At 60.9% G+C, this 7,690-nt stretch overlaps 1 long non-coding RNA gene across 1 annotated transcript; it reads right to left on the bottom strand.

Moving 5' to 3' along the window:
- Nucleotides 1–2,997: 2,997 nt before the first annotated feature.
- Nucleotides 2,998–3,547, bottom strand: LOC139825950 (uncharacterized). The gene is made up of 3 exons (XR_011736104.1): nucleotides 3,349–3,547; nucleotides 3,198–3,257; nucleotides 2,998–3,068 (listed from the first exon to the last, which is right to left on the bottom strand). It is a non-coding gene; the product is annotated as an uncharacterized lncRNA (long non-coding RNA).
- Nucleotides 3,548–7,690: the final 4,143 nt, after the last annotated feature.

The raw sequence follows: 7,690 nt of genomic DNA, 5'->3' as shown, positions 1-7,690 counted from the left end.
GGCCCTGGGGACAATGGGGGGGTCCTGGGACGTCACAATGGGCCCTGGGGACAAGGAGGGATCCCCAGAATGTCACAATGGGCCCTGGGGACAATGGGGGGTCCTGGGACGTCACAATGGGCCCTGGGGACTAGGAGGGATCCCCAGGATGTCACAATGGGCCCTGGGGACAATGGGGGGTCCTGGGACGTCACAATGGGCCCCAGTGACAAGGGGGGGTCCCCAGGATGTCACAATGGGCCCTGGGGACAAAGAGGGGTCCCCTGAATGTCACAATGGGCCCTGGGGACAAGGGCGTGCCGAGGATGTCACAATGGGCCCTGGGGACAATGGGGGGTCCTGGAATGTCACAATGGGCACTGGGGACTATGGGGGTCCCCAGGATGTCACAATGGGCCTTGGGGACAATAGGAGGTTCTGGGATGTCACAATGGGCCCTGGGGACAATGGGGGGTGCCCAGGATGTGAAAATGAGTCCTGAGGACATGGGGGGGTCCCCATGGTGTCACAATGGGTCCCCAGTGACAAGGAGGGGTCCCCATGGTGTCACAATAGGCCCTGGGGACAATGGGGTCCCCTGAATGTCACAATGGGCCCTGGGAACAAAAGTGGTTGCCATGGTGCCACAAGGGGCCCTGGGGTCAAAGGGGGTCCCCATGGTGCTAAAATGGGCCCTGGGAGCAAGGGGGTGGCCATGATGTCACAATGGGTCCTGGGGACAATGGGGGGTGCCCAGGATGTCACAATGGACCCTGAGGACATGGGGGGGTCCCCATGGTGTCACAATGGGTCCCCAGTGACAAGGGGGGGTCCCCATGGTGCCACAATGAGCCCTGGGGACAAAGGGAGGTCCCTACAATGTCACAATGGGCCCTGGGGACTAATGAGGTCCCCACGGTGTCACAATGCGTCCTGGAGAAAAAGGGGGGTCCCCAGGATGTTACAATCTGCTCTTGGCACAATGGGGTTCCTGGGATGTCACAATGGGTCCCCAGTGACAAAGGGGGTCCCCAGGATGTCTCAATGGGCCCTGAGGACAATGGGAGGTCCCCATGGTGTCACAAAGGGTCCCCAGTGACAAGGGAGGTCCCCACGGTGCCACGATGGGTCCTGGGGACAAGGAGGTCCCCAGGATGCCACAATGGGCCCTGGGGACAATGGGGGGTCCTGGGACGTCACAATGGGCCCTGGGGACAAAGAGGCTCCCCAGGATGTCACAATGGGACCTGGGGACAAGGGGGTCCCCAGGACTCACAGTGGGCTCTGGGGACAATGGAGGTTCCCCAGGATGTTCACAATAGGCCCTGAGGACAAGGGGTGGTCCCCATGGTGTCACAATCGGTCCCCAGTGACAAGGGGGGTCCCCAAGTGTCACAATGGGCCCTGGGGACAATGGGGGTCCCGGGACGGAATAATAGGCCCTGGGGACAAAGGGGGGGTCCCACAGTGTCACAATGGGGCCTGGGGACAAAGGGGGTCCCCACGGTGTTACAATGGTCCAGGGGGAAAAAGGGGGATGCCCAGGATGTCACAATGGGCCCTGAGGACAAGGGGGGCTCCCCAGGGTGTTGGAATGGGTCCCCAGTGACAAGGAGGGTCCCCATGGTGTCACGATGGGTCCTGGGGACAAGGGGGTCCCCAGGATGTAACAATGGACCCTGGGGACAATGGGGGGTCCTGGGACGTCACAATGGGCCCTGGAGACAAAGGGGGTCCCCAGGATGTCACGATGGGCCCTGGGGACAATGTGGGGTCCTGGGACGTCACAATGGGCCCCAGTGACAAAGGGGGTCCCCAGGATGTCACAATGGGCCCTGGGGACAATCTGGGGTCCTGGGACGTCACAATGGGCCCTGGGGACAAGGAGGGATCCCCAGGATGTCACAATGGGCCCTGGGGACAATGGGGGGTCCTGGGACGTCACAATGGGCCCTGGGGACAAGGGGGGGTCCTAAGACGTCACAATGAACCCTGGGGACAACGGGGGGTCCTGGGACGTCACAATGGGCCCCAGTGACAAGGGGGGGTCCCCAGGATGTCACAATGGGCCCTGGGGACAATAGGAGGTTCTGGGATGTCACAATGGGCCCTTGGGGTTTAGAAGTCAGGTCTAAGAGTGCAGCGTTTGGGGTGCAGGGGCTTGGGGGGAAATTTAAGGTTGCAGGGTGTGGGGTTCACAGGACTGGGGCTCAGGATTTGGGGGTGCGGGGTTTCAGGGTTCAGGATTTGGAGGTGTGGAGTTTTGGGGTGCAGGGGTTGGGAGTGCAGGGTGGTGGGGGTGAGAGATTTGGGTGCAGGATTTGGGGGTGCAGAGTCTTGGGAGGCAAGGATCCGGGTCTGCAGGATTTGGGGGTTCAGTGTTTAGGGCAGCACAATCTTGGGGTGCAGGGGTTTGCAGTGAAAGGTTTGGTAGGCAGGATTTGGGGTGCAGGATTCTGGGGTGCTGGGTTTGGGGTACAGGATTTGGTGTTGCAGGGATGGGCTTGAAGGGTTTGGGTTGCCAGGCCTTTGAGGTGCAGGATTTGGAGGTGCAGGGTTTGGGAGGGAATTCTTTGGGGTGCAGGGTTTGGGGGCAGGTTTAGGGGTGGAGGGTATAGGACGGAAAGATTTGGGAATGCAGGGTTTGGGGTGCAGGTTTCGGGGTTCAGGAAGGTAGGGAGGGCAGGATTAGGGGGTGCAAGGTTTCAGTTGTAGGGTTTAGGGGTGCAGAGTTTGGTAGGGCCGAATTTGGGGGTGCAGGATCTGGGGTGCAGGGTTTGGGAAGACAGGATCGGGGGTGGAGGATTTGGGGGTGCAGGACTGAGGGGCAGGGTTTTGGTGCAGGGCTTGGGGTCAGGATCTGGGGTGCAGGTTTGGGAAGAGTATTTTGGGGTGCAGGATTTTGGGTGCCGTGTCTGCGGGGCAGGTTTGGGGTGATCACTGCTGATCCGCACACACTCTCTCTCTCTGTCCCCATTGTCCCCAATGCCCCCTTACCTGTCTCACCTCCCTCTCCAGCTCCGCTCCCACCCCCCCAATCCCCCTCAGCGGGGCCAGCCCGGGGTGCAGCTCCTGCAACGGCTCCTCCTCTGCATTCATTAACAATTAACACCCTCAGCAGCGCTAATTAACACCCCCCCCACCCCCCCATATCCCCGCTGCCCCCTAATTACCCCCTAATTCGCGCTAATCACCCCTAATTCCCCCTCATTACTCACCCAGCAGCCCCTCGATGTCCGCAGCCGCCATCTTGCCCCGCCGGGAGGGCCACAAACCACCTCAAAATTGACCCAAAATAGCGCTTTTTCAACCCAAACCCTCCCGCTGAGGCTCCCCGAGCTGTGTCCCCAAAGCCCCCGCTGTTGTCACCTCGGGAAAAGCGCGAAAAAAGCGGCCCCGGGGGTCCCCGCGCTTCGTTTCGCGCTCTGAGGGAAAGCGCGGGAAAACGAGCGGAGACGGAAAGAGCCGAGCGGAGCCGAATGGGCCCGAGCGGAGCCGAATGGGCCCGAGCGGAGCCGAATGGGCCCGAGCGGAGCCGAACGGCGCCCGAGCGGAGCCGAATGGGCCCGAGCGGAGCCGAGCGGCGCCCGAGCGGAGCCGAACGGCGCCCGAGCGGAGCCGAACGGCGCCCGAGCGGAGCCGAACGGCGCCCGAGCGGAGCCGAACGGCGCCCGAGTCCCGGCCGGGGCCGAACGCACCCGAAGGGACCCGAAGTCTTCCCGAAGGGGTCCGAGTGGAGCCGAACGCACCCGAACGCACCCGAAGGGGCCGAACGCACCCGAAGGGACCCGAAGTCTTCCCGAAGGGGTCCGAGTGGAGCCGAACGCACCCGAAGGGACCCGAACCCACCCGAAGGGGCCCGAGTGGAGCCGAACGCACCCGAAGGGACCCGAACCCACCCGAAGGGACCCGAACGCACCCGAAGGGACCCGAACGCACCCGAAGGGGTCCGAGTGGAGCCGAACGCACCCGAAGGGACCCGAACGCACCCGAAGGGACCCGAAGTCTCCCCGAAGGGGCCCGAACCCACCCGAAGGGCCCCGAAGTCTCCCCGAAGGGACCCGAAGTCTCCCCGAAGGGGCCCGAAGTCTCCCCGAAGGGGCCCGAACCCACCCGAAAGTGCCCCAAAAGGCGCCAAACTCCCAAATCCCCCCCTTTTACCCCAAAACCCGTGTTCCGCTCCCCCCCCGGCCCCTCCTCTTCCTCCCCCCGCCCCCTTTCTTCCCCTTTTCCCGCCTCACGATCGTTTCCCGCCGCGGCGGTGGCTGCGAGCGAGGCCACGCCCCCTTCCTCAGGCGGCGGCCAATGGGAAGCGGGGGGGGTGCGTGGCCACGCCCACTGTGCGTGGCGTGCGTGGAGGCGGCTCCGAGAGGAGCCGAAGATACACGAAGGGAGCCGAAGGGACCCGAGGGGAGCCGAAGGGACCCGAGGGGAGCCGAAGGGACCCGAACGCACCCGAAGGGACCCGAACGCACCCGAAGGGACCCGAGTGGGGCCCGAACGCACCCGAGGGGACCCGAAGGCACCCGAAGGCACCCGAAGGGACCCGAACGCACCCGAAGGGACCCGAGTGGGACCCGAACGCACCCGAAGGGACCCGAGGGGACCCGAACACACCCGAAGGGACCCGAAGGGACCCGAGTGGGGCCCGAACTCACCCGAAGGGACCCGAACGCACTTAGGGGGCTCCATGAGTCACTTATGGGTCACTATGGGGCACTCCTGGGTCCCTAAGGGGGAAATTATGGGGGTCTATGGGGAGTTCAGGAGGGACCCAGGAGTACCCCAAGGGACCCAGGAGTGCCCCAAAGGACCCAGGAGTTCAGGAGGGACCCAGGAGTGCCCCAAAGGACCCAGGAGTTCAGGAGGGACCCAGGAGTGCCCCAAAGGACCCAGGAGTACCCAAATGTGTTGTGTTTTGTTTTTTCTCTCTTGTTTATGTCCTCTTTTACCTGAAATGGGACAATGGGGGCAATGGGGGGCAATGGGGTCAATGGGGGGCAATGGGGTCAGTGGGGGGCAATGGGGGACAATGGGGGCAGTGGGTACAATGGGGGCAATGGGGGCAATGGGGGGCAATGGGGGGCAATGGGACAATGGGGGGCAATGGGGTCAATGGGGGCAATGGGAGTCAATGCGGTCAATGGGTCAATGGGTCAATGGGGTCAATGGGGTCAATGGGGGCAATGGGAGTCAATGGGGGGCAATGGGGATCAATGGGTCAACGGGGTCAATGGGGGTCAATGGGAGTCAATGGGTCAATGGGGGCAATGGGGGCAATGGGGATCAATGGGGGGCAATGGGGGGCAATGGGGATCAATGGTGATCAATGGGGGGCAATGGGAGTCAATGGGGGTCAATGGGGGGTCAATGGGGGGTCAATGAAGTCAATGACTCAATGGGGGTCAATGGGGATCAATGGGTCAATGGGGTCAGTGCGGTCAATGGGAGTCAATGGGAGTCAATGGGGTCAATGGGGGTCAATGGGGATCAATGGGGATCAATGGGTCAATGGGAGTCAATGGGGTCAATGGGTCAATGGGGTCAATGGGGATCAATGGGTCAATGGGGTCAATGGGGATCAATGGGGGGCAATGGGGATCAATGGGTCAATGGGGTCAATGGGGTCAATGGGTCAATGGGGGTCAATCGGTCAATGGGGATCAATGGGGGTCAATGGGGTCAGTCAATGGGGTCAATGGGAGTCAATGGGGTCAATGGGTCCCAGGGTCGCATTCCCGCTGTCCCTGTCCCCGCTGTCCCAGGGCTCAGTGCTCACTCCTCATTGGTTCCTGGCCTTTTGCATTCATTAATATTCGGTTAATTATTCGTTAAGGTTTTCTTGCCATAGTTGAGCCCAGCAGGAACCCCCGGGGTCCTAAAACCCTCCCTCTCTATGGGTCCCTATGGGGCTCTATGGGTCCCTATGGAGCTCTATGGGTCCCTATGGGTCCCTATGGAGCTCTCTAGGTCCCTATGGGGTTCCATGGGGCTCTGTGGTTTCCTATGGGCCTCTATGGGGCTCTATGGGTCCCTATGGGTCCTTATGGGTCTTAATGGGTCTCTATGGGGCTCCTTGGGTCTCTATGGGTCCCTATGGGTCTCTACAGGCTCTATGGGTCCCTATGGGGCTCCTTGATGCTCTATGGGTCTCTATGGAACCCCCAGGGTCCTAAAACCCTCCCTCTCTATGGGTCCCTTTGGGTCTCTATGGGTCCCTATGGGTCTCTATGGGGTTCCATGGGGCTCTGTGGCTCCCTATGGGCCTCTATGGTCTCTATGGGTCCCTATGGGGTCCTACGGAGCTCTATGGGTCCCTATGGGTCTCTACAGGCTCTACGGTCCCTATGGGTCTCTATGGGGTTCCATGGGGCTCTGTGGCTCCCTATGGGCCTCTATGGTCTCTATGGGTCCCTATGGGGTCCTACGGAGCTCTATGGGTCCCTATGGGTCTCTACAGGCTCTACGGTCCCTATGGGTCTCTATGGGGTTCCATGGGGCTCTGTGGCTCCCTATGGGCCTCTATGGTCTCTATGGGTCCCTATGGGGTCCTATGGAGCTCTATGGGTCCCTATGGGTCTCTACAGGCTCTACGGTCCCTATGGGTCCCTATGGGTCTCTATGGTCTCTATGGGTCCCTATGGGTCCCTTTGGGTCTCTATGGGTCCCTATGGGGTTCCATGGGGCTCTGCGGCTCCCTATGGGCCTCTATGGTCTCTATGGGTCCCTATGGGGTTCTATGGAGCTCTATGGGTCCCTATGGGTCTCTACAGGCTCTACGGTCCCTATGGGTCTCTATGGGGTTCCATGGGGCTCTGTGGCTCCCTATGGGCCTCTATGGTCTCTATGGGTCCCTCTGGGGTCCTATGGAGCTCTATGGGTCCCTATGGGTCTCTACAGGCTCTACGGTCCCTATGGGTCTCTATGGTCTCTATGGGTCCCTATGGGTCCCTTTGGGTCTCTATGGGTCCCTATGGGGTTCCATGGGGCTCTGTGGCTCCCTATGGGCCTCTATGGTCTCTATGGGTCCCTATGGGGTCCTATGGAGCTCTATGGGTCTCTACAGGCTCTACGGTCCCTATGGGTCCCTATGGGTCTCTATGGTCTCTATGGGTCCCTATGGGTCCCTATGGGTCTCTATGGGTCCCTATGGGGTTCCATGGGGCTCTGCGGCTCCCTATGGGCCTCTATGGTCTCTATGGGTCCCTATGGGGTCCTATGGAGCTCTATGGGTCTCTATGGGTCCCTATGGGTCTCTACAGGCTCTACAGTCCCTATGGGTCTCTATGGGGTTCCATGGGGCTCTGTGGCTCCCTATGGGCCTCTATGGTCTCTATGGGTCCCTATGGGGTCCTATGGAGGTGGGTGCTTTTTTCCAACCAAAGTGATTAATGAGTTTTTAGGGTTTATCCCAAATGATGGGAACCCCCGGTTCCTTCCTTCCTTCCTTCCTTCCTTACTTCCTTCCCTCCTTCCTTCCCTCCTTCCTTCCCTCCTTCCTTCCTTCCTTGCCCTCTCATAACCGCACGCGAGCCCCGATGCTGAGGGCCCTTGAGCTCCTCCTCGCCTTTGAAAACAACATGGACGACCTTACCTTGTTGATGATGGGGATCTCCTGGAGCAGGCCAGGGATCTTCTGGAGATCCTCGGAACGTGGTGCTTTCTTTTGAGCCCACGACTTCTCTGCCTGGGGCCTCTTCCCATTGGACGC

This window comes from Patagioenas fasciata, chromosome 31, assembly GCF_037038585.1.
Source record: "Patagioenas fasciata isolate bPatFas1 chromosome 31, bPatFas1.hap1, whole genome shotgun sequence".
Classification (NCBI taxonomy): Eukaryota; Metazoa; Chordata; class Aves; order Columbiformes; family Columbidae; genus Patagioenas; species Patagioenas fasciata.
Note: the sequence above shows the minus strand (reverse complement) of the source record. Positions and strands in the feature narration are given on the sequence as shown.